Raw genomic sequence first — 27,317 nt, 5'->3', positions numbered from 1 at the left:
CCATGGGTCTCGAACCCAATCTTTTAGCGAAATGCATAAGAGCTGTGGTAGATCTGCTTACACCATTCTCCTTTAGTTTCAGTTGGGCACCCCAAGTTCCTTTCTCGTCAAAGGTGACTCCTAAATAGCAAAAACAGGGTACCCTCGAAATAGGAGAATTGTTACAGCTGAAGGACCTAACCTTCATATATTTCTTCCGTGAACCTGTAACCATAACATGAGATTTAGCAGTGTTGATCTTTAGGTCCAAGGCTTCCATGAAACCACCAAAATGATCTAATAATCTTTGCAGGCCCATACCAGTCCGAGCTATAAGAACAGCGTCATCCGCGTATAGGAGGACCGGAATAGGTAGCCCCCCCATACGCGGTATGTCCAAGGTAGCTGAGTTCAGGGATTTCCCCAAAGAGTTAATATACAGTGTGAAAAGGAGAGGGGCCAGAATGCAGCCTTGTCTGACCCCTCTCCCTGACCTAAACTTCGCCGTGCATCTTCCTTCCCTTGTTACCCTAACCGAGGCGGACAGATTTTGATGGAGGTTGTGCAAAAAATTAACCAAAGTACTGTCCAAATCCAAGTCACGCAAAATAATCCACAGTTTAGAACGATTAACCAAATCAAAAGCAGAAGATAAGTCCATAAATCCCAGATAAAGAAGCCCCCCCTTCGCCACGGTGTATTTGCTAATAATAAGGTGGAGGTTTAAACATTGGTCCATGGTCCCTCTATGTGCTCTGAAACCATACTGTAGTTCCGAAAGGGTCCCGCTCTCCACTAGCCAATCCCCCATTCTTTGCAAGATGACTCTGCCCAAGATCTTAACGGCAGAGTCCAACAGGGAGATTGACCTGTAGCAGGCAGGGTCCCCCCTATTCCCTTTCTTGAAAATGGGCACAATAATAGAGGTTGACCAGGAGGAAGGAAAACCAGCTGCAGGTATCGCATTAAAAACGTTGGTTAATATTTTTGACCAAAATTGCGGATACTGGATGTAGAGATCTGCGGGGACCCCATCAGGTCCCGGGGCCTTGTGTTTACTTGTGTCTTTAATCGCCCTTTCAACCTCGGTGGTATTAAACTCCATAACCAGGTGGGATATAACATGGGCACTGACTGGTGAAGTTAATGCTGTGGATTCATAAATCTGTTTGAAGTGGCCTAGCCATCTATCGTCTTCGATCACACAGTCCATATCGGTTTTCCCATCCTCGGAAAAAAAAGGCTGATTCACAATGGCCCAAAACTTTTTGCTATCTCTCAATACATCAATGGATAGTAAACTATCCCAAGCTTCCTCCTTAATTTGGGTTTTGCGATTAGTGACTGCAATTTTGTATTCCTTCCTTAGGTTAGCCACTAAGGGCCTGTCTCTGGGTTTATGTTTTAGTGCTTTCAACAGGGCACTGTGTTTTAGCGAGCAATCCTTGTTGAACCATTTATAAATCTTCTTGTTCCTTAGTGCGCCTGGCCTTGGCTCCAAGTTCTTAAAGATCCTTGCACATATTTCCTCATACGCAGCCACAACATCAGAGCCAAGGGCAGTTGGATCGAAGCACACTGCCAAGTTAGCCTCCGACTCTTGGGCTAATGTTTGGAAGAATTGATCAGGGACAATCATCCCCCAATTAAGACGCCTTCCCTGGTCCTTAGTCGTCAAGACTTTTGAAGCTGCCACACTTGTCAATCTACTAATCCGGAAACAGTCTAGGTCCAGCATTAAGAGGACAGGATGATGATCACTGAAACTAGCAGTAACAACCCTATACTCACATGCCTTTGACAGGACCCCGGATGATACAAAAATATAGTCTATGACGGTGTTGGCGTCTCTCCCTATAAAAGTTGGGGCTCTGGGTTCATTTTTGCCCTGCTCAATTTCAAATAGGTTTAAGTTCGCAAGGAAAGTCTCGAGACACTCACCCTCATTCGTGTGTTCAAAATGGGGAATGCCCTCGGTCGGTAAACCCCCATATCTATCGTTAAAACAATCTCCCTCACAAGGATGAATGTTAAAATCACCCAGGATGACCATCTCTGGGACGGAAATGCAATCTTGTCTATAGACTGACAGGAAGTCTAACAAGGAGGTCAAATGCTCATTTGCATAAGAAACCTCCTTGGAATTATAAAAATTGGCAAGCAAGAACATTTTTGAGTCAGATAGAGTCCACTCCACAACTAACGTGTTCATGGGTGCGGAATCTAGTTTTTTAAAAACCCCCACCAAGTCCAGAGAACACAGTGTGAGTAGGCCACCCTTTGCTCTCCCTCTTGCTCCTGGGACTGCTGGAGTAGAAAAACTGCGGAAACCATCCAATGAAAAACTTGTAGTGGTGTCCCATGTTTCTTGGATTGCCAGGACGTCGTATTGTTTTACGAACCCTTGCCATATGGGGTCTAGAGCCTTTACATTTAAACCCGCCACATTCCAGGTGAGAAATTTACAATATGGTGAATCTGCGTTAGGAGGGGTAAGCGCACCCCGGCACTCGCCCTCCACTGGGCCTTTATCAGGCGTAGGAGAAAAGTTTGATTTAATCGAGTCCTCCGTGGCAACAACCTTACCTGGTTGAATAGGGATAATCTGGTAACTCCGTCCAAATGACGAGCCCTGTGTTTGTCAGTCAACCCAGTCTGTGGTTGACAGGCATTCAAAGCGATTGGCTATTGGAAAGTGCAAGGGATTATCTAAACCATTCGTAAGCTGATGGTAATGATAAGGTTGGCTGTGATGTGGACCGACAAGAGGGCCGCCTTGACGCGGTCTACCTCTTCTGCTCCTTACCAGGTTCCATCCCGCATCCCACCCCTCCTCCCACCCAAGGGATTGTATTTCCCAGGGGGTATTAAGTCTCTGTCTGATTTTACTGTCATATGGTCCTTTTAACCAGCTCCATCGGTTGTCAACTTGATTTTGTGGGAGATAAAAATAAGAAAGGGGTCTAGCAGCCACCGTGCTCGTCTGGAATCTAGGGGATCCACTACTACAAATAAAATCTACAACCTCCGTATTCTCGAAAGTGACCACTACGCAGTCCCCTTGTAGGTTTTTTCTGTTGCCTCCCACCCACGGAGCTCTCTCAATCATTAGAATATTGCTCGGTATGTTTGGCGGGAGGGGATAGTTTTTGGATAGCCAGTGACATACTTTGTTTTTAAGAGCCTGATACGATTCTACTTCTGATGGAGGGATTTCGGTAACACCAGTGAGAATAATCACGTAGGGGCAGGCATCAGGAGGAAGGTGAATGTTTCTGCGGGCCATGCCCTTGGCTCTGTCGGGTGGATCAAGATTTAAAGGCTGTGATAAGCGATCACTTAATGTAGCCTGAGCGGTTGGATTAATTTTAGTTGTTGTCTGAGTTTGGTCAGTTACGGGGGCCTTTGTTGTGGTGCCAACCTGGTTTGGAGTGTTACTGGGTTTCTTGGGGGCCACATTTATGGTCTCCAGCGATCTGGTAACAGCCACCGAAGGCTTATTGGCCGTTTTAGGTGGAATAGTAACCTGGGCAATTTTGTTGTTCAAGGTAAAACTAGGGGCACTTATATCCTTATGTATGTTTTTTAGGACAGTTTCCAGGCAGCGTAATCTAGCCTCTATGGGTTCCAGCAATACTTTTAACATATTAAAAATAGTGGTGTTATTCGTGCTTGAACCATACCCCTCCTGTAATGGTAATTTTGCTAAATTACCAACTTCCCCGGTCAGCTCCAGAATTTCCTCCAGACTTTGATCGATAATAGTGTCGTCTGGAAGGCTCAAGGGTAAACCACTCTTAATAGCATGCGGTCCCCCTGTGGAACTGGGTAAAACTACTGGCAATTTATCCATATTAGGGAGGTTAGGGGGAATTCGAACCTTTTTTCCTTTAGGAATTGATGGTTTATTGGTCTTTCGAATTTGCTTAGGGATAGCCCCTTCTTTCCGGCCCCTTTCTTTTGTAACGGATATGTTGTTAGAGGTGTTTAACTCACATTGTTGCACTCCACTCTCTGTTAGGAGATGAAGGTTAGGAGAAGCCTCCAGGTCCTGTAAAGTGTTTGAGGCATCAAGATCCCCAGTCTCTCCAGTGCTATGTACTAGGGCCTGTATATCTGTCCGAGAATCAATGTTGGGTGTCTGTGCCTGTGCAATAAGTCCCAGGGAGGATCGCTTGGCCATGGCCAGGTCTTGGGACACTCTCCTATCCATTAATGTTATTCCCTCGTCAATTAACGCATGAGTGCGGGTAATAAAATCATCCAAAGTTCCGGTAAGTTTTTTAGCTCCTACAGCGGCCATACTTCTGGTTTCGCGGCAGTTCATGGCCTATATTTCCTATCAGTAAAAGCAAAAGGAAGCTAAGTGTAACCGACTAGGGTTTATGGCCAGTCCAGCCTCTTCTGGCCTCTGAGGGCCACAGAGGGCCCGCCCTTTGCCCGGGCTTCGCTCGGCGTCCTGCTCGCGTCCCGCTGAGCGGAAGAACGCTGTTCTTAAAGGAGGCGTTGCGGCCGGGGGCGTGTCTTGCTGGGGGCGCGGCCGTGCACACCTGTGCAGCGCAGGGACTCCTGGTCTAGAGAGTCCCTGCAGCACGCGCCCTCTGTTACCTCCTGCAGTTGTTCCCTCCTCCTTCCGGGCACTCACCGGCACCCCTGCAGCCTCGACCCCACGCCAAATGCCGCGCAGCGGCACCCGCAAAGCGGGTGCTGCAAGTTGTTAGAAGGCGATATGGCGGTCAATCCCTCCAGGGACACGGGGAGGCCACAAGACGAGTCGGCGTTATCCCTGCTCACCCAGTCGGCAAGTGGCGGCGTCCAGGTAAAGTTTCTCGTAAATAAGGGTCCCCAATAAATTGCACATATTTCAAGACTATGGGGATAACATGCAGATGATAGTGCTCAATGCAGACGGTATACCATACACTTTCCCCCCCTTTAAATTCTGGCAGGGTTGACCTGCTGAAATGTAATGAAGGGTTTGGGCTTTATCTCACGCGTAAATTACCTGGGGGCATATTAGCAAGGGCATTTACGCCGCTTTAGCGGCACTTTCTGCCCCTAAAGCTGCGATATTATTATCGCCCAATTTAACAAGCTGTCGCTAACAGCTGTTAGCAACAGCGTTCCGGTGACAGCGACCGTTTCCCTTGCCACTTTGCATGTCAGCGATATTTATCGCTAATGACATGCAAAGTAGGCGTGCCCCACGAAAACAACAGGAACCCACTCGCAAACACACCTACCTCCTATCAGCAATGCGGCCCTGGGACCCGGCTAGCAACGATGAAAGTCGCGCTAACCACGGTTATCACAGGTTTTTTACACCTGCGCAAAACCTGACTTGTCCATTCAACTCAATGGGGGGGTGGATTATATGGCTGAGACCACCATGGCCTATCAGCAACCACCCCCCTAACGCTGGGTTATTATCTCTGTAATTCATGCGATAATCCCGCTTTTCGCCGCTATCACTGGATTTTTCATCGCCGTGGAGATAGCTGTTGCTAATAACGTGCTATCTCGGCGATGGAATCCAGTGATAGCCGGCGATGAAAAACTACTCGCTAAGTGCGCTTTGCGATATTTATCGCAAAGCGTTGCTAATATGCCCCCAAAATCCACACAGCTGAATACCGACCCCTTTGCAAACAGGGCTTTGTGCATAATCAAGGTCATGGTGTTCAGCAATCTATGAACAGAGCATAATGTTATTGTGTGGAAGGAATTACACAACATGAAAATACAGCTGCAGCTGGTACATGTGTTTTTAGCCAGAATCAGTAAAAGGGAGGATGATCAAAAATAAAGAGATTGCAACAAAGAGAACAAGCCCTGACTACACTGACTGGGAATGTCTACAGAGATTCAGACTAAAAACAAGTGGCTAATCAAGAACTTGTCTCCCATTACTAAAACATCATACTGAAAACGAAACCTTATACGGGCACATCTATCAAGGCAAATATTCCTTATATGTTCAAGTACAGTGCCATTTAATGCATTAGAGCAGCGGTGGAGCTGATGAGCCTACCCAGGTGTTTCACAGCTCCTTAGAAAATTAAATAATAGTACCAAAATATTAAAATGCGTATAAATAAAGAAGCACAATGTAAAATTGTAAATCTTAAAACGTTCATTAAATGTGAAGGAATTTAAAATTGGAGGGTAAAAATCAACAACTTATCCTCAAATTGATTTGTGGGAACTCAAAAAGTGCATCAAACAAAATATAGTATGGACGATGAGTGGCCTCAATTAAATTTTGAAAAGCTCCAGCCTTCCCAATTAAAATTACAATGTTATTTTTTATATTTGTGAATTGAATAACATATTTCTTCTTTTGTGTATTTGTTTGATGAATGCCTGTTTCTGTTTTTTATTTTTATGTTTTGCAGTTCAAATCATTGAAAATACTTAGGCCGGGATCCCAGGCTTCCAGTAATGACTCAGTAGAGTTACCCAGAAGTCAAAAGTAAGTCTGTGAGGTGAACTCCGCTCCACTCACGGAGTTTGCGGAGTTTTCTGCACTCCGCGTTACGCGGAGCTCGCGGAGTTCCAAAAAACTCAGCGTTGCGGAGCAGAGGCGTTCATCAACATCAAGTTGGCGAGCGAGGAAAATCCACCTCCTGGTGAGATTTTTCCTTGTTGGCAATCATCAATGCCAAGTTGGCAAGCATGGAAAATTAACCTCGCAGCAAGATTTCTCAAAGTGGGCGGTCGGATTTCTCATTGCTAGTGGCCACGTATGCTTGTGACTGCTCACGTTGAGAAACCTTCCGTTCGCATTGAGAAAGCTGCCACTCGAGTAAAAAATCTACTCGAGTGGCAGAAAAGAAGCAGCGCCCGCTTGCACTGTGCATGGTGCCGTTCGCGATGATTGCAGAGTGTGGACAAACACCTGGTGCTGAAAATCACAGCGAGCGGCATTTACCTAACACACTCCGCTGCTTATGAACTCCACGTAGCGCAGAGGAGTGTTTTTTGCACTTCGTGGACTCCCCCCAGGCTTATTCAAATGTTTAAAAAATGCTGCTCTAGAGAGTTCCCATAGACATTGCTAGCATTCCACAACCACCCATCAGAAAGAAATTATTGTAAGTCAAAGAAGTTATCAAAACCCTATGAGGCAGACTTTATAATTCTTTCTTTCATTGTAACATGAAGGAATTTTATCAAAAGGTGCCTTTCTTATCACCATAAGCACCAGTGATGGAAAAACACATAATCATTCAGAAGTCTTCCTCCTGCTCCTTTCGCAAGCCAAAAATTCAAGACCTAACATCCAGCGTTTTGGTGAGAATTTGTGTAGTTAGCATGATGGGACCCCTGAATGCAATTAAGGAGATAAGTCCCCTGTACTCCTCCTTTATTGAGGAAAATAGAGCCATACATTTTATTTAATTAGCCCCTTAATGTACCACTGATAGCTAATCGCCTGTTTGTGATGCACACTTCCATTTCTGTACCACCTACAAACACTTTTCTTCCTTATAGTATGACATTTTAACAGCTTTTTTGCCAAAGAGCGTTACATCAATTCAAGTAATGACGTAATATATATATTCATTAATTTATTACAAATAAATAGAAAAAAAGCAAAATTATACGAGGATTAAAAGCGTGTTAAGAGAAGAGATTCTTTAGGCTAGCTTAAAGTAAACATGAAATAGTCCTATTGATAAATGGCCAAGCCTCGGAACTCTCCCCCATCGTAAAGTAGAGACACCACCTCCTTGCGACGTCCGTATATCATTGCTTCCTCCATGTGTATCTTGTTTAGAGGAATGCCAGAGATCTGGCCACATCAGTCTAAGGTGATATTATTGATGCATAGGGTAGCGGAGATACTGACAGCTCATCAGAGGAGTAGAAGTGGCCAACCATCTTCTTGGGGTTAACACATACTGGGGTGCAGGTTTGTATAGCACTTAGGAAGTCGATAGTGTTGATCTACCAAAATATAGCAACTACTCCATCTTCTACCCCTACATCATTAAGGTAAGAATATAATTACTATTGTTACCACCACACCTACTTACCTATAATTAACTTGTAGTGTAGTGGTTGGTGGAGGTACAGGATGTGATATATTATAACGCAATATAACACATGAAATATAGTGATGGTTTCCAGGTGGCAGTAATCTGGTGGTAGGCATGCTGGGTGATAGATTAGCAGGTGTGGACATATGTTAGTATTCAACAGGCAACCATCATGGTATACTGTCATTGTTGCTGTCAAGGTGACATGTCTGACAATGATGGGCACTTATTACTATGGACTATGGGACATGCCACCTACGTAATGATGACCCATGTCATCACACACCTCCTCTAAATCATATACTTATGAGACACTAGCCATGACCCATGAATTATCATTAATGTCCATTCAAGTCTTCGGTAGGTACCTTTTAGACTCCTGAGTCATGAGATGATGAAACTATTCTGTAACCTGTTGACTAATACCTTCTGGCTTGCTTAAATTGACTGTACCAGAATATGTTGCACAAATGTTCCACATGACCATATTTGGTGACTTTTACTTAGCCCTGTCACATTATGCTGTGGTGGATATGCATCAATTATATTTCTTGTGCCATTCTGTAATGGGACAATAGAATTAGCCATTCTGGAATGGGACCATGGAAGTCCTCATGGAAAGGACTAAGGACCTGATGTACCATTCTCATTTGCAAATTAGTGATGTGCAATTTGCACACTGACTGGTTTGCAAATGTGATTGCAATTTGCAATACAACCTATGTATTAGTAGGTCATATAACAAATTGTACATTTGCAAGGGGTCACAGAACTACCTGCCTAATTCATGTTAATAAGGAAGGTTGCAATATGTGACTTTCAGCGATTGGCTGCAAATACAGGGAAATAGGCCTACAAGGGGCAGCATACTACTGTCTATAGATTTGCATTTCCAAACGAGAAACTATTTTTCAGCAGCCAGTGTCCATTTAAGGACTGGTTTTGAAAAAAAAGGTTCTAACTTAGGAAGGCATCAGGAGAGCACATGCTGCAATTTGGGTTCTGCCCACATAGTACGCCCAGATCATTTTCCTTTCTTGATCACCCGTTTTTTGACTTTTTATGTGGGTGAGTCTCATTCCTTGTATCTCACCCATGATAATCTCATGTTAAATGGACTGTGCATGTTTACTACTAGTGTCTGCCTTTTAAGATAAGGCCTCTGTGGCACAGCTACGGTAAGGAGCACTTGGCTGGGTACATATGAACATGTATGCACCCGCATGTGTACAAGTGTGTGGGCTGCTCATGGGAGACTACTGTCATGCACTGGTAGCCTTGCACAGAAGGGACTCTGAAAGTTTAGATGTTAACCTAAGATAAGCCTTTTAATATTAGTGGGCACTCATAGGTAAAGTCAGCATGGTTTACTGTTATATCTGCAGTGACACTTTATTATACACATAGGGGTAAATCTTCCTTAAATTGCAGTTTCACTTCTATTAGGCCTACAAAGTCGCATACAAATGAAACTGGGGTGAAGCATGTGTGCCCAGTTAGAAAATGCAGGTAGCAAGAGCCTACATGCACACCTTATGAGTCATCCAGAATTTTCATATTTCTCTGGCTCAGCTCAGGATCAGAATCCAGGTCTTTTGTCACACCGCTGGGCCAACTTAATTACTTTGCTCCACAGTGGTGGGAACAAAGGACTTCCCACACCAAGGAAGTAATTAACAGTGCTTCACTCAGCTCCTGAGGAGGAAGGGGTGGGAAAGAAAATCTGCATCTGTTATTTAGCTGTCACACTGTACCAGGGTTGGAACAGCCCACGACCACTAAACAAAGGAGGAATCCCAAACAACTGGAACCTACACAGGAGGGGGCTCCCCTTTGAAGTTTTGGGGGGAAGGTCCCTGACTGTGATGGCAGCCATGGGTGGAACTGAGGCCCCAGAGGAGATATGAACAGTGACTTCTTGACAGCGCCTTCTTGAATTGTCCTAGAATTCTGTGTAGGAGGGTTGGGACAGGGGTGGAGGGGTGATGCGACACCCATGGAGTGGCCAGGGGTATGTAGCTTCTAGAACTTTCCACCCCAATTTAAAAACTCTTGCACAAGGGAGAGAGAGTTGTTGTAGTTGGACCCTGGACCTGGATTGTTGCAGCGGCAACACCAAGGAGAGATTAAAGGACAAAGTTCCTGATATATTTAGGACTCTGCCTACAGCTGACTCCAGCGCCAGTGGATCTCTCCAGGACCAGTGAGCCTGCTCCCTTACACCCCCTAAGCATCATTTGGAGAAAGACTTGGATTCCTGTGCTCCCAGATGCCCTGCAAGACTGCCAGGAGGCCATGGGTTCTGTTAAGGAAACAGCAGAGGAGGAAGTTGGCGCAGGGAGCCTGTGGTACCAGCACCCTGAAAAGAGCACTGATTTTGAAGCCAGAAGGCATGCTGAAACTGCTTCTAGTGGCTATAGGCTGGTGGCAGGATCATCTAAATCGACCCAGTGGGACCTGAGTTGTGGCCGCTAAAAGATTGTAACCTTTGACCACTTGCGTGCTACGGAGTATGTGTGGCTTTGACAACCTGCATGAATTCTACCCCCGGGTTGAGCCAATGCCTAGGGGTTGGTACAGCTATGGTTTTGGGGAGAGAGTAGGAATTCATGGGCCCTTTCCCCCTGTGATCCAATAGCTCCCGTGGAACTCCAGCTCTTCAAGGGTTGACACAAGAAAGGGGCCCCAGGACGCCAACTCTCTGCTCCAACGTGAAGAAGAGGAAAAGGGAGCGCCGTCGTGCCACCCCCAACGGCAGTTGTCTCTTCCTTACTCTCTGTGTCTGAGGGAAGTGGGGCAGCCACCACATGGAAATCCCTGCCCAAAGGATCTAGCTGCTGGCGCCAGCGCCGGCAGAGACAAAGCTGACACGGTAGGGAGCTAGTTGACCAGCATGGGAGATGACTACCCTACCTAAAGGAAATGGAGGGGTTCCCACTTGCAACTGGGCACCACCCAACAAAAAAACAAAGCATAAAAAAGAAAAAGGAAAGCGGCTCTCCCCAGTGCAACGGCAGAGCCTTTGAACACATATAAACTGCTTCAATGGAGTGTGCATTCCCTAATGCCTCTGACTGGCCTATTTGCATACTTTTCTGCCTATTGTGATACCCCAAGGAAAGCAGGAGCACCACCACCATGATTAAGACAGTGCATGGGGGCAGCAGGAGCTCAGGAGCCGCCCATGATCAATATTTAACAGTAACACTATTTTTGTGGAGTCAAGCAAATTATTAGCCCCCCAAGAGTCTTACCATTAATTAAATGCTTTTGCTTCTAAGCGGTGAGTGCAACTCTCCCTAGAGGTTGTTTCAGTGGCTGAATTTTATGGGCCTGATGCATAATTTGTAAATAATTGTTCAGTATTTAGTAGTGTGTGTTTAATAAATATATTTTCCTTCTTTTTCTACAGAATAAGCCCTGGCTGGACAATTATTGATTGAGTGATATTATTGCGAGCTAGTGAATGGTGATAACTAGCCCACACTAACCCCCTGAGTAGGCTCTGCTTTGTTACCCTGAGAGATCCAAGCACTACAATGGCATGCTTGGTTCCCAGAAAAGAGAAATCATGGACCTGTTACTTGTGCAGGCCTCCCATCCTGCACAAATAATATCCCAAGTTTCCACAGCATGCATTGGTCTTCTACATCACTTCCTGTTCCCCAAGAGGCCACTCACTGTCCCGATTCCCAAAGGGAAAGCTGTCCCACAGGCACAGCTTCCACCTTTTGAATCAGATACCACCACCTTTGCAGTGTTGGGATCAGATCAATGATTTGTGATCACAATTGCAGTCACAAACCAAACTTACAGTGCCCCTGCTCTGTTTACAGTCAGGAGAACCACCATTTTTCTGACAGCAGAATCTTAGCTGGCTCTGCCTGCAAATTCCTTTTAAATACAACCTAACTGACATTGGATAATGAGTAGGGCTCCCGTTTTTTTGGTATTTATTTTTTGGACATTTCCTTCTGTATTTATCCATATTTATCCATATTTATTTTTTGCTCTTTTTTTCTGTATTTATCCATTTTTATTTTGTGTTTCTGTATAAATGAAGTTGCATCTGGTATTTTTTCCACAATTATTTAACTGATAAATGTATACTCACATTTAAATGTCCAAAAGGTTTCAGCAGTATACAGTGCAATAGCGTTATCTAAAAACACTTGCATTGTAAAATAGCATAAATAACTGTAGATCTGCACTTAATTAGGAAACCTATTGTCTTTTTACATCTCCCCTACCTCTCAATCAGTGCACCTACTGACCTGGCACTCATGATTGACAATAGAAAAAAGTTATCCAAAGAAGGCCTATTTTCTGTATCTTTCAGGAAAATACATAGTTTTCTGTCTGTATTTTTCTGCAAAAATAAGTAAAAATGGAAAACTGGGAGCCCTAATCATGAGTGAAAGCACCTCGGGGTGTCAGCTCTATTTTAGGAGGGCGTTTCAACATTATTTATTTTGTTCAGGACCCTGAGGGAAAGCCTTGTAGTCATTAATAGGAAACCAAACGAATGGACCCCACATGCTGGGAGACACCTCTCAGCGTGGCAAGACCATTTTTATTTTATTTTCTTAATAACAATTTTGAAAAAAAATATTTTTGCTGCATGGGTGCAGTGAAGATGAAGCTTGTTTAGCAAAGCTTCAGTGCCGTCAAAGGAGCCACTGTGGCAGCTGCTCTGCTGCACGTATTGAGATGTCCGCCTGCCTGACAGAGATCTCTAAATATGGCACCATAGCCTGCCAGGGCAGTGAATTACATCACTGTGCTTACCTCACAGAATGAAGACTGACTTACCAAACCCTAAAAAAGCTACTTAACCTTCTTTATGATTGGCCCTCATTAATATTTTTTTTTAATGGAGGAATTGGTGGTTGGGTTTGCAATAGGTTTATTTCTAGGCAAAATATTGTTTGCCTGTGCTTCACTTTCTTTACCACTTGATCTGTTTAAAAATAGGCAAATTGCCTCCTGAATTCCCCATCCACATTTCCAGAGCTATGCTTTAAACTTAGCTAAAGTACCAGGTTTCTTCCCAAATGCATTACTGTGCATGAAAGGTTTGTGTGGGTGATGTGGAACGTATGCAAATAAGCATTAAAACTTGTTAAAATGGAAAAGGCCAGGGAAAGCATGCAACCCTACTCGGAGTTTCACAGGTAGCAGAACTCTAGTAAGGCCTTCTAAGCCTTCTCCTTTGCTGCCTCCATGGCCAGTTTATTATCCTCCATCCTGAGTCTGGTCAACTTCAGCCTGAACTCCCCCTCCTCTCTGCCAGCTTCTCTGAGGGCAGACACACTGCTCCCTGCCCTGGCAGGGGAGCTCCACTTCAGGGGCCAAGTCATCGCCATCAGCTGAAGGCTGGATCTCAAGGAGACCCTCTCTTTGCACTTCTATCACCTCATCCCCTTCTGTGGCTTCCAACACTCAGCACCTTTTGCAGTTCTACCTTCCTAGTGGTGTTTCAAATAAATAAAACTCCGGAAACTAAGTGAATATTTCCACACCGAGGTAAGCTTTATTGGTCTGTTTCATCCGACATCCATGGCCCAGAATGGCCTTTGGAATAGGAAGCACACCTTAGAATGTTCACAGCATTCTGGAACCATTCAACACAACAGAAGAGGGGTGGGTGGAAAGAACCATGGACGGTAAAGAGAATAGAAAATGTGATAAAATACAACACATCTCCTTTCCTAGGGAAACAAAACATGAGCAAAAATATACACATGGCAAAGCTGTAGACTAACAAGAAAATATATATATATTGCTAAAACATCGTATAATCATTATGCCACAATGTTTTTTTGCATTGGTTCCTAAGGAACTCCTTTCCCGGTTGAATATTATGTCCAACATTTGTGTGTGCTTTGTATTCCCTTGAGCAGTACAAAAGGGGGTGGTGATGGACGGAGCATCAGAACCAATCAAACACTCACACCCAGTCAACAGATCCGGGTTTGATCCATCACCGTTCTTTAGCCCACTCTGCCACCCCAGTTCAGACATGGCCATATGCAAATCAGTCTGACCCTTGCCTCATGGGAACAGTCCAGCCCGAACTGCATTCCCTTTGTACATCCTTATTGTTATCTCTGACAATCCTGTCATTGCTCCACACTTGTCCATCATCAAGAAGTACAACATTTTTTAACACTTTACATATTTTCTTCCTCTCTGAAAACTTTGAAGACCCCGAATATACTGATCTAGGAATCTTTACTCTTACCACATCCCCTTCCTTCCAAATCTTACCCTTCACCAGCACTTTACTGTTGTACCTATTAACATATTTCCTTTGGTGTTCTTGGACCCTTTATCTGATCTTGTTACGATCTACTTCCTCCACCTTATTACCAACTAGCCACAGGGGACTTAACTTGGTGCCTGGTTCCCTTCCTTTGAGAGACTTAAATGGGGAAACCCCTGTGATGGAGTGAGGAGTTACAAGGTAGGACCAAATCATTTCATCTAACTCTTTCTTAAAGTCCAACCCTCTGTTCACATTTAGTTGGAGTCAATCTTTTATCATATGGTTGACTCTTTCAACTAAATCGTTTGCTCTCGGACAATACAGAGCAGTTTGCAAATTGTTTACAGAAAATCTATGTAGAAACTCTTTCAGAAGCGATGATGAAAACTGAACACCATTGTCTGTCATTAACGTTTGTGGAACACCCTAATTTCTGAATACATCCTGTAAAATTTTGTTGACAGTACTAGTATTGACATTGTCGACAATTTTAATGACCACCCATTTAGAGTGATAACCCACTAATGTCAATATGAATCTTCCTCCTAGCCCCTTAACATTCATTGGACCAATGATGGCTAGTGCCAGCTTGTTCCAAGGGGCCATAGGTACTTCCACAGCAGAAATGTGACCTTTGCTTACATGTTTGCTCTTGTCGCTGCATGAACATCTTATGCATTGTCTAACACTCCTTTCAATCATAGAATCCATGCCTGGCCACCAATAATGTAACCTGGCCTTACTCTTCATTAGACTGCATCCTAAGTGACCTTTATGTGCTAACAGTTCTATCTTCTCACGCAAACTTTCAGGCGGGACAAGTTTGTCTCCCCTATACAATTTTTCCTCATATACGTACAATTCATTCCTCACCTCCCAAAATGTCTTTACATCATCTTTTAAGTCAGAGCACTTAGTTGGCCATCCTTTCAAAATGAATTCTTTTACACTCTGGATAGCTGGATCATTCTTTACTCTGCTTTCCCATTCCTTCTCTTGTATGCCATCTGTAATAGCTGAAATCACATATTCTTCAGCTATATTTTCTTCCAACTTCTCACTAGGCAAGGGGAGTCTAGGCAAGCAGTCAGCTGCTTGGTTACTAAGCCCGTAAATATACATGATCTTAAAATAGTACCCTTCTAGACCAAGGAACCATCTTGAAATTCTAGGTGTGGTTCTTTCAATATTTTTTTTACAGAAAACACATTCACCAAGGGTTTGTTGTCAGTTTTTAAGGTGAAAGGAATGCCCCACAGGAACACCGGAAAATGCTTAACCGCCCAGAAACAGGCCAGTGCCTCTCTTTCCACCACTGAGTATCTAGCTTGTGCTTCGGATAAAGCTCTTGATGCAAACGCCACAATCCTTTCTTCACCATCCACCACTTGGCTGAGGGTTTCCCCTATACCCTTGGTGCTTGCATCAGTAGTGAGTATGGTGCACTTACTAGTATCAAATTGTCCTAAGAAAGGAGCATTCACAATGAGACACTTTAACTTGTTAAATGCTTCTATACATTCTTCACTCCAGATAAACGTTACTCCTTTTCTCAACAAGTTTCGCAAAGAATGGGTAATGTCAGCAAGGTTTTTCACAAACTTAAAATAATATTCCGACAAACCAAGGAAGGATTTGACCTCTTCCTTGGTGGTGGGAACTGGAGCTGATCTTATTGCTTCAACCAAATCTACCTTAGGCTTTATACCCTCTCTGGATATGACGTGTCCTAAGTACATGACTTAACGCACTCCTACTTGGCACTTTTCTTTTTTCAAAGTTAATCCTGCCTTCCTCAGCTTAGACAATACTGTTCTGAATGTCTCGTTATGCTCCTCTTCATTTTTCCCAAACAACAACAAATCATCCTGAAAGCTTAGTACTCTGTCTACTCCTTCCAAGATCATTTGCATGGCCCTCTGGAACACCACGGCAATGGATGCAAGTCCGAAAGGCATCCTACAAAATCTAAATGCACCGAACGGTGTGATGAAAGATGTCAATGCTTTGCTAGACGGGTGAAGCTTCACCTGATGATAGACTGAGGATAGATCGATTACCAAGAAGAACTCAGCATTAACTACTTGACTCAGCATCTCATTTATATTAGGCAAGGGATGCCTATCAATCCAAATGTTGTTGTTTAATCCCCTCAAATGTGTGTATAATCTGATGGCCTTAGTATTCAGTTTAGATGTAATAACTATGGGAGCAACCCATTCCGCACTTTCAATGGGTTAAATCACACCTTGACTGATTAACTTGTCCAGTTCTTGTCTAAGGGGTTCCCTCAACATTATGGGTATGTTTTTGCATTTGTGTGCCACTTTCCTTCAATTTTATTTTATGTTCAAACTCTTTCAAAAACACCAGCTTGTCTGAGAATACTTCTGGGAATGTATCCAATAATTCCATACCACATGCCGATCTTTCCACCTGCATGACAGGCACGTCCGCTGTAGGATCTAGTTTTATACCCAAATCTTTTTGATATGTCCATCCTAAAAGATTAGATCCTTGTTTAGCTATGTATACCTTTCCCACAGTGCGCCTGTCCTTAAATGTGATCTTCATAATGGCTACACCTTCCAGTGGTATGGGATCTTTGTTATACCCAACTGGGACTACATCGGGTTCAATGAGGGGTGATGCCTGATCATTAAACTTCGGATGGTACGTTTCACTATTAATGAATGTAAACGGAGAACAGTCTGCAAAAACTTCCACTCTTCTACCATACAATCCAATCTCACACCTGGGTAAATTAACCATATAGACATCCTTACTACCTTCCACATCAACTTGAAGAACATATTTACTTCTGCCATCATCACTGTTTTCAATGACATTAACTGTTCTACCTGAGGTATCTTTACATACACGTGCAAAGTGTCCCTTGCGATTACATCTTCTGCACATTGCTGTTCTTGCCCAACAATTTACACTATTAGCAAGATGCCCAGATCCTCCACACCTGAAGCACTTCATCCTGTTTTCTTGAGAAGATCTTCCCTTGTTATGCTCTTTTGCCGTTTCGTCTTTCTTTTGTTCCTTAAAAGCCCACACATTTTTTAATTATCCACATATTTCATTTACTTCCTTTTCACTGGTAACAGGCATTTCTTTTACACATTCAGCTGTGTGCTCTACACTCTTTGCTATATCAATTGCATTCTTTAAATCAGGATTCCCCACTAATAACTTCTCCTGAATCTTTTTGTTGTTAGTACAACGTACTAATTGATCCCTGATAAGGGAATCTGTCAAATCGTTAAACTCACAAGTGTTTGCTAGTCCTCTTAATACTGCTATGTAATTTCCTTCCTTTTCATTCTTTCCCTGACTTCTACCAAAGAATTTGTGTCTTTCTAAAACCACTTTTATCTTACCAGCAAATTGCAATTCTAACTTTCTAATGGTAATAGCATACACATCCCTCTCACCAATTTCTTCTTCCTCTTCTTCAAGTTCAGGCAGACTATCAAATATTTTCCTCCCTTCAGTACCCAGGTTATGCAGTAAAATATGCTGTCTCCTTATTGCAGAAAACCCACTTGCACCTATAGCAATTAAGTATGTTTCAACCCCTTAATCCAGTTCTTCCATGCCATTTGAGATTTTCCTACTTCTGATAAAAATGGTGGTGGTTGGTTCATACTAGCCACTGCCATGTTAAATTTTAAATGGTAAGTGTTTTGCACAAATATGAACTGTCCTGTGAAACAAATGAGGTTAGACCAAATAAATTCAATATAGTAATGGCAATCCCTTCTCTAAAATACTGCAATACATTTTAGAATGAAAATGTCCCACTGAATATAATCCAGAACATATTCTTTAAGTCAAGGATCCTCCAATGGTAACAAGAAAATGGTGTTTTGAAGATACCTCCACAAAAAATACATTTATTACATAAATAATGCCTTTGCAGTTCTTATTCAAAGCTCGCACAAGTAAAATCCTAAATTTTTTGAAAAATCTTGAAAGAAAGATACGATATAGATTCTGAAATTGTTCAAATGTAATTTAGTCTATTTTCCAAGGCAACTTTCTACCGAATGCTTGTCACGAAAAAAAGAAAAATCCCGTCTCACTAAATGAGATTTTCCTTAATAATAATATTATACACACACTTTCCTATGATTATCCACCTCGGGTTGGCATAAACGTAAGCACATTCTCTGGAAGATAAACCCTTGACTGCAGTACATAACGATGACTTTCTCCAGCAAAAGTTTCCCAGCATGGGAATCGCATAAACTCACTTAACTCACCGCTAAATTCTAGGGTCTCCTCAGAAGGATGTTCAGGAGACTCAACAACCACAGTGTGAGGCAAATCCAGCTCAGCACTACCGGTAAAGCCAAACCCCAAACAGAGGCAGGACTTCACACGCGTGGAAAACAATATTTTCCTCAAACCAACACAGGAACACCTTCCTGGATGCGACGCTACTCAGCTGACGAAAATGTTACAGCGGTAACATCGTATACATCCGTGGTTCCCTGTCGAATCAACTGTCACACATGCGTACTAGATTTCCTCACATTGACGCTAAAGCTCCTCCCTTGACGCGATGCTACTCAGCTGACCCAGGTTATCAGCGGTTTACTTCCTCTTTTCTCGCAATTCAAGACGAACCTCTACTCCAGACCCGGATCCTGAAGCTCTCAATGCACGAGAGAATCTGCTCTGGTCACGCTCTGAAGAGATGTCAGTAAATCACCGCAGCTGGACTACAGATAGAGGGAATGTCGGATAGTTGCCCTCCACGCAATTTCAACTCGTCGCCAGTGAAATAAATAAAGCTCCGGAAACGAAGTGAATATTTCCACACACAAGGTAAGCTTTATTGCTCTGTTTCATCCGACATCCTTTGCCCAGAATGGCCGTTGGAATAGGGAGCACACCTTAGAATGTTCACAGTATTCTGGAACGATTCAACACAACAGAAGAGGGGTGGGTGGAAAGAACCATGGACGGTAAAGAGAATAGAAAATGTGATAAAATACAACAGTGTTCTTTGCTGGAAGTCCCCTCTCTTTGCAGAACTTCTTGAGCTGGGCCACAGTGTTTGCAACCATGTAGGCCAGCTCAAGTTCTTTTTTTGCAAGTGTGGTTTCAGATACAACAGTCAGGAGAAGAATTTGGAAAAAACAAAAAGAAGCCAATTAAGTCGAATTTAGACTGGAATTGGTCTTAGATATGGGATGATAGTGAACACCAAATCACTGTATGGCACTGCACAAACACAAGTCCTAATCCTCATCGCTGTACACCAATTTAAGACAATGGGTTACTGGTTGACTGGGATGTGAGCCCTGGTCAAGCAGCAATCACAATCCTTGTCAGTGTAAGGTACAAGCGAACCCCAAATGAACCTGTGCTCAACCCCCTTGGAGCTTTGCATAGAGCAATCAGGTTTAACTTAGAGGCAATGTGTAAAGTATTTGTGCAGCACTTCAAACACTAAAACAGTGAAAACATCACACATAAAGGATCCCACATTAAATAGGCAAATAGAGCAAAATTACAAAAATCCAATTAGTAGACCCAGAGATATTAATTTTTTAAGAATAAAGTGTAAAATGCCACCTAAGAGCACAGAGCGCCAACCGCAACTATCTGGTAATGCTGGACCTGGACAAAGTCAAAATGTAATGCTGTACATGAAGAAGCACCGGTCGGATATGGTCCCAAGTTAGCCTCACTGAAGGTTTACCTGAAGGCTTTCGGTGAAGCATGAGGAGCATGCCAGAGTCACAGGCGAGCACTGCTGGAAATTTGCGGCGGTGGTCTCCGTGAGTTGTCGATGCTTCATTGAGAAGAGTTGGGCTGACGGAGCTTTGCGCTGATTTGTGGTGCAAGTGGCGAGGTCTCAGTGTGAAAGGGCCTGTGCACGGTTATGAAGACTCCAAAAGCTTGACTTCAGCACCCGTGAGCCACACCAAGGGTCCAGGACATGAGAGCTACTACCTAGGGGTCAGGAACTAACTGCAGCAGGGTTCAGGGGCTGGTGCAGGGTGTTGGGAAGCCTTTTATGCCCCGAAGCTCAGATCAGGAATGCAGAAATCTAGCCCTTGAAGTCACTCTGGGGTCCTAAGTTCCCCCCTTCCAGATGGAGTTGCAGGTCCAGTTCTCCTTCCCTAGGCAAAAGGGCAGAAAGCAGCAGGTCACTACAGTAGGGCAGCAGTTCCTTTAGAGCAGCAGTCCTGAAGAGAGGCAGTCCTTGTAGTAGCACAGCAGTCCTTCTTGCTGGCAGACTATCCACAGGTCCAGAAGTGTACTGAAGAAATGGAGACTGAGGTCCAGTATTCTAGAGGCAGGCTTTGAAGTTCACAGATTCTCTGCCTTCCTAGCCTTGGCTCCAGACTAATGACAGGGGGTATGCAGCCCATTGGGTGGAGGCAGGCTGCCGCCTATTTTAGTGCAAGTGATTTGATTTGATTTGAAGTAAGCCCGTGCCCAGCTCCTCCCTCCCATCCTGCCAGTGATGGCCCATCCAGTCACTCCTAAACTCCCCATTGTGTGTGGCCTTCTAGGAAAAATACACAAAGACGAACTGTCAGTTACATCCAGTCATGTGGCAAAAGGCAGGCTGCAGACACCAAATGGCTAAGGCAAATATATGCCAACTTTCTAAAAGTGGCATTTTCAGTATTCCTCACCATAAGTTAGGATTTTAAATTTTGATTCCTGAGACACTAAACATGAACTGGTTACCTATTCCCATTTGTAAATTACACTTATAAAATGTAATACCGGAACTCCAATGTTATACTACAGGATAGGTAGACATTGCAGTAGTGAAAAATTAATTTAAGAGTTTGGGCTGGGTCTACTCTAGTGGTGACTTATATTTATTAAAAATACATTTTTAGGCCAGGAAAAGGTTTATTTTGCTAGGTCGAAATGGCAACACAAACAGCACACACGGGCTGCAATGGCAGGCCTGAGACATATTTTAAAGGGATTCTTAAGTGGGTTGCTCAATCAGTGCTGCAGTTCCCTTAGTAGCATCCCATTTCCAGGCCCTGGGCATGTGTAATTCTTCTTTATTTGGGACTTATAGGTATAATAAATATGCCAATTGGGTATAAGCCAATGGTACCATGTTTTGAGGAGAGTGCACAAGCATTTTAGCACTGTTTAGCAGTGGTAAAGTGTGCAGAGTCTAAAGGTCAACAAAAACAAAGTCAGCAACAGGAGGTCTGAAGGCAAAAGGTTAGGAGAGAAACATGTAAATGTAAATGTAAATGTATGGATACTTGTATAGCGCACGACTACCCGGAGGCCTCTCGGCGCTTGTACGAATACCGCTGTGGAACCCATCCTGGCTTTTCCCTGTGAGGCGTCCACTCCTGGGCACCCCCAAGGTGAAGGCCAGGCATCCTTAGCGTTGTGGGGGCCGTTGTGGAGATTAAGCAAGCTATTGCCCAGAGTTGCAGAGTGGGACTCCATGATTAGAATGGCACAAGGATGCCAGGCCTAACACCCACTTTGGATCATCTATTTAAAACTAAAGTACTGCCATTTCCCCCTTCCTGCTCCATTCCTCCTTATAAGTGTTACCTGCAAAAGGTTGACAGATAGCTGAGTGGGTATCCCTCTCCCTCTTTTGTGCATTTAGTTTTGAATTTCGCTGACAGGGAGCCCCACTTCTTGCTGACACCAGAAGATAAAGACTGTGGATTGGGCAAAAGCCTGGAACTTCCTGAAACCAGTCCAACAGCTGGACTTGTGAAATACACAACTCTTTTTTCACTTAAATTCATCTTGAGTACTGCCTGGGGTCCCACAGGAGAGTAGAATGAGAAAGACATTAGTGTTCCAAGTTTGGAGTCACAACTGACATCTCCCGTTTGCCAGATTCAAAAATAGGAACCTGCATGTTGCCTGGAAAGCTGCCATAATAAACCTATAAGGAAAGAGCCCACTGACTGCTGCAGAGGGGTACTGGAGGCATCCATGTCTGAAATACTCCTGTCTAGAATATGAAGACCTTGAGGATCTGTGCAAGAGAAACTTATTCCTTTTAGCCCAAGAGAAGATAGCACTGCTAGGCCATGTGGTGAGACCTTGTGACCCAGACCCCACCTCAGTGTGTCCAGGAGCAAGTCAACTTGCTCCCCTAATGTACTTGTCTGATGGTGCTAAGTTTCCCACTGATCAGTCTGAAGACAGTGGTAGGAGGTGACCAGAAAGGAGTGAAGTGGCTACAAAGGACAAACTACCAGAAGCAGCACCTGTGATGGCTTGCCTCAAGAATGAATCACATTTGTGATTTTATCATCAGATGAAAAAACAGCTGTGGTGGCTTGGCACTGTGACCGATCACAACTTCATTCAGTGGTTCACGACATCACAGAGCAAACACATGAAGAACCCACACAGGACGGGCTCTCATACAGGGTGGGCTCTTCACCTGTTTGGGTGGCAGGTTTGAGCATTAGGCTCGTGGAAGACTCAACATAAGATACCTCCCTTCTCCTGACCTTTGGGGACTAGTCTAGCATTGGTTCACCAGTGACCATGCATCTCCCCTCTCTAAAAGCAGAGGTATGCATCTCTGCACTATTTCACTTTCAAGGAGGCATGCCAGGACACTGTAGGACAGTGGCTGAGTCACACTCAGCTTCTCATCTTTTAGTTAAGGGAAAGAAGATAGCTTCAGTGTTTAATTTGTAAAATATTAAGTGCCAGAGCCCTGACCAGAAGGCCACTGCAGCTTCCACCACCCATTTTCCCCATCATACTTGACAATGATGGTACCAAAACAACTACTAACCATCTCTCTCACCTGCAAGAGCGAAAGTTCAGATTGTTCCAGGTCCCCGAAGACAAAGGAAGGGCTGCGGGGGGGGCAGGTATTAGTAATGTTTAATGTAAATTGCATTTATAAACAACCGTTGTGCTGCTCATCTCTAAATTAGATGAGCAGCGCCACCATGTGGGAGAGTGTCATAAGTGTGGGGTTGAGAATTAAGGGGCCGATTCCGATCCTGGAAAAACCGGGTACAAACCGTCGGTCGGAGCGTTTTCTCCGTCCGACTCGTACCCGGGAAAAAAACCCTACAAACTTGCAAGTACGATTCGTACGGAAACACCATTTCCGTACGAATCGGAAAAAAGACCGACCGACAGAAAAATACATACAAATGTGATCCGGGACACCGCGGACGTGACGTCCGGACGGAGTTAAGCATGTTTTTACGTACCAGTAAGTATGATTCGTACCGACTGCAGTCCGGATGGGAATATTTTTACGGCACCCAAAAAGTGCCGGAAAAGCTAAGTACGCGGCGATGCGAGCTGATTAGGGGGCCCGGTACGCGCCCTACCTCCCCGCCCCCCGTATGTTCGCGCGGTACCTCAGCCCCCCCGCGGATGGACACGCCGTACCCCCCAGCCCCCCGTATGTACGGAGCGTACCCCCACCCCTGTATGTATGGAGCGTACCCCCCAGCCCCCTGTATGTACGGAGCGTACCCCCCAGCACCCCATATGTATGGAGCGTACCCCCCAGCCCCCCATATGAATGGAGCGTACCCCCACCCCCGTATGTACGGAGCGTACCCCCCAGCCCCCCGTATGTATGGATCGTACCCCCACCCCCGTATGTACGGAGCATACCCCCAGCCCCCCATATGTACGGAGCGTACCCCCCAGCCCCCGTATGTACGGAGCGTACCCCCACCCCCGTATGTACGGAGCGTACCCCCCCAGCACCCCGTATGTACGGAGCGTACCCCCCAGCCCCCGTATGTACGGAGCGTACCCCCACCCCCGTATGTACGGAGTGTACCCCCCAGCACCCCGTATGTACGGATCGTACCCCCCAGCCCCCGTATGTACGGAGCATACCCCCACCCGCGCTGGGGGTACGGGGGTGGGGGTACGCTCCGTACATATGGGGGTGGGGGTACGCTCCGTACATATGGGGGTGGGGGTACACTCCGTACATACAGGGGTGGGGGTACGCTCCGTACATACGGGGGGCTGGGGGGTACGCTCCGTACATACGGGGTGGGGGTACGCTCCGTACATACGGGGGGCTGGGGGGTACGCTCCGTACATACGGGGTGCTGGGGGTATGGCGCGTACACACGAGGGGCTGGGGGGGTGTTCGGCGCATACCGGGCACCTGTTTGGACATCTCCATGGTTGCTATGGGAGTTCGCTCCGGACGGTCTTTTTTCCAAACAGTTGTACAATCGGACGGATGGGACGGATCGTACTTGCGCATTCGGACTTCAGTTTTCCCATTTGTACGTAAAAATATCCGGGGACGTGTCGGAGACTTTTCCCGACCCGAGGACATGTGGGGAAATTTTCCCAATGCGATTCGTATGGACTTTTTCCCATACGAATCGTACTTGCCAGTTTGTACGGGACTTGTACGATTCGGTCGGAAAAAAATCCAGATACGATTCGTATGGGGAATATTTTTCCAGGATCGGAATCGGCCCCTAAGTGTGGTGCCGAGCACTGAAAACCAGTTAAGTGCCGATGCTGAGCACCAGAAACCACTGGCTCAGATTAAGCAACGGATAGCTTCCCTCTAAATATTGTGAAAATGTCATTTAAATCATTTTGCATAGAAACCAGGAGTAGCTATACAAAAAAGATTGTCGTAACTAATTATGCATGTCAAATGTTTTCACTTTTCATGCCAAAATTTTAAAACAGGGAAAGCGGGAGATTTTGAGAAAAAAAATCGGGGAAATGTATTTGCCCTATTGCCTTCTATTAAAGCAGAGGCAATTTTCAGGTGGGAGACAGCCAAAAGAAAGACATTTTAGGTTCAAAAATCATGAGTCTCACTCCTGAATCAGGTCTTTTGGCATTGTGATTGAAGCAATATTTTCTTTTAAAGTAAGCACTCTTGTTTATTGATTGAGTCCTGAGTCTCTATCCAGCACTACTTCCCTTTGTAATCCAAGGAACGCTTGACGGGGCATATTAACAAGGGCCGGCGATAAATATCGCAAAGCGCGCTTAACGCTTGCATAATTATCGCCGGCTATCTCTGGAATTTATTGCCCGGTTAGCGCGTTATTAACAGCGCGCATCGCTGAGGCGATAAAAATTCCAGAGATAGTGTGGATATCGCCGTTTTCCATGGTGGAAAACGGCGATATCCTAGATGATAGGGCCTGTGGTCTTCGCCACACAATCCATCCCCCATGTTAAGTATGCCTTAGTCAGGAATTTAACAGACGTTAAATTCCTGCGTTAAGGCATAGTTAACGCGATTTAAAAAATCGCTACCCTCCCTAGTTAATATCGCGAAGCTGCCTTTGCGATATTTTCCCTGGTTGGTTTCACAGCCACGCCTACTTTGCATCTCATTAGCGATGCAAAGTTAGGAGTGCTGGAAACGGGCACTAAGTCTGCAAAACACGCGATAGCGTGTCTTTGCTGATAAGGCGATGAAATTATCGCCACTTTTCGCCCGAAAATTGACGCAAAAGCGGCGATAATTTCATATCGCCGCCTTGTTAATATGCCAGGATGTCACTATCCTGAGAGTGAAGTGCTAAAAGGTGTGTAATTGGTGCATAGGTTTAGGTCCAACAGTAAAAACCCCAGGAAACCAGTGGTCCGAGGCACTCATTTTTGTAATTGGATTCCTATTGCCCCCAGAATGCCCAAGGAATCCTCAAAAAGTTCCCGCACATCTTTTATCTTTTGCCACCTCTAAAAGGTCGGTAATATCCTATTAATTTTCAACTTGACTGCATGTATTATTTTAAGCTAGCAAGTCGTTTGGTTGCTCTGTATCTTTCCATTTTGAGACCTTCAGCATGTTTCTCAATTGGGCCCTTTGGTATGAAGTAGCCACTGATCAGGTAATACACTAATTAGATGCCCATGTGTTCCTAGTTAGTGGTGGCATTGGCATAGATGATTGCACATGAATGCTAACTTTAGGTTAGCTGTTTCCAGGTCCCTTATTAGCGTCAACGCTGACACCAAGCTCAAGATACTCTGAAGATTCTATTGCAACTAAGTCAAGCACACCATGCACCTTCTGAGAACATACACACCACAGAGAGTGAATGCATAACAAAGGTTTCACATTGAATAATCGCTTTTACACGGCAGTTGTACTCTTGCGATTAAAGGCAAGTGTCCTGCGTTTCTTCCTAGGGTACTGAGATATCACTGGTCCCAGTCATCATGACTTTACTTCAGCCCTTCAAGTATGACTGTTTTAAATGGTTGCAGCTTTCTCTGATTACACTCATCTTCCTGAACCTCTGGCTCACCATTGGCCCGAAGCTGTACCTCTGCCACTACAGGGAATTTTCATTCAGTTAGAGGACAATGGTTTTGTTCTATATGTGGTGACTGAACAATCTCACTGCATGGTCTTCTGGGGATAGTCAGTGGCACCATCAGCTTTCTCTGTAGTCAGAAATGGACTGTGGGAACTGATTAGATGAATTCCAATATGAAGCACAACAGTTTAACCCACCTTTTTAATATTTTTCTGAGTGTACTTCGTATTCTCAGCCCCTGTCCAGAGTTCTGCCCAGCTGTCCAGCTCCTCCCTTAAGTCAAGGCAGTAGTTTCTGAGTGGGACGCGTTGAGGGATACTATGAGATGGGGATCCCTATTTCCTAAACACTGCTGGAGGATTATTTATTTAATGTCTCGGCCCCTAGTATCCAGAGATCAAGGTATCCAGCCCTCTCTGGGTTAGTCAGACTCTGAGAGTAATACCCTGGGGTGTTTGGTCAAAATATTGATTCAAAAAATATTGGGAGACAGAAATATCGGAAAATAAATATGGTAGTACACAAATATCAATTACGCACAAATATAATTGACAAGAATATCTTTTTTTGAGGTAACATTGTTTTAAATAATATCGATGCTGTCAATATCGTTTTCAATAATAATGTTGCTTAAAATATGATTTTTTATTATTTGAATGTGTTTTAGTTGATATATTAATTATATGTGTTACTGCTGTTTATATAAAGGTTATTTTATTAAAATATGGATTGTAATTTTAAGTG

Source organism: Triturus cristatus, chromosome 5_2, assembly GCF_964204655.1.
Source record: "Triturus cristatus chromosome 5_2, aTriCri1.1, whole genome shotgun sequence".
Lineage (NCBI taxonomy): Eukaryota > Metazoa > Chordata > Amphibia > Caudata > Salamandridae > Triturus > Triturus cristatus.
This window is presented reverse-complemented; position numbering follows the sequence as displayed.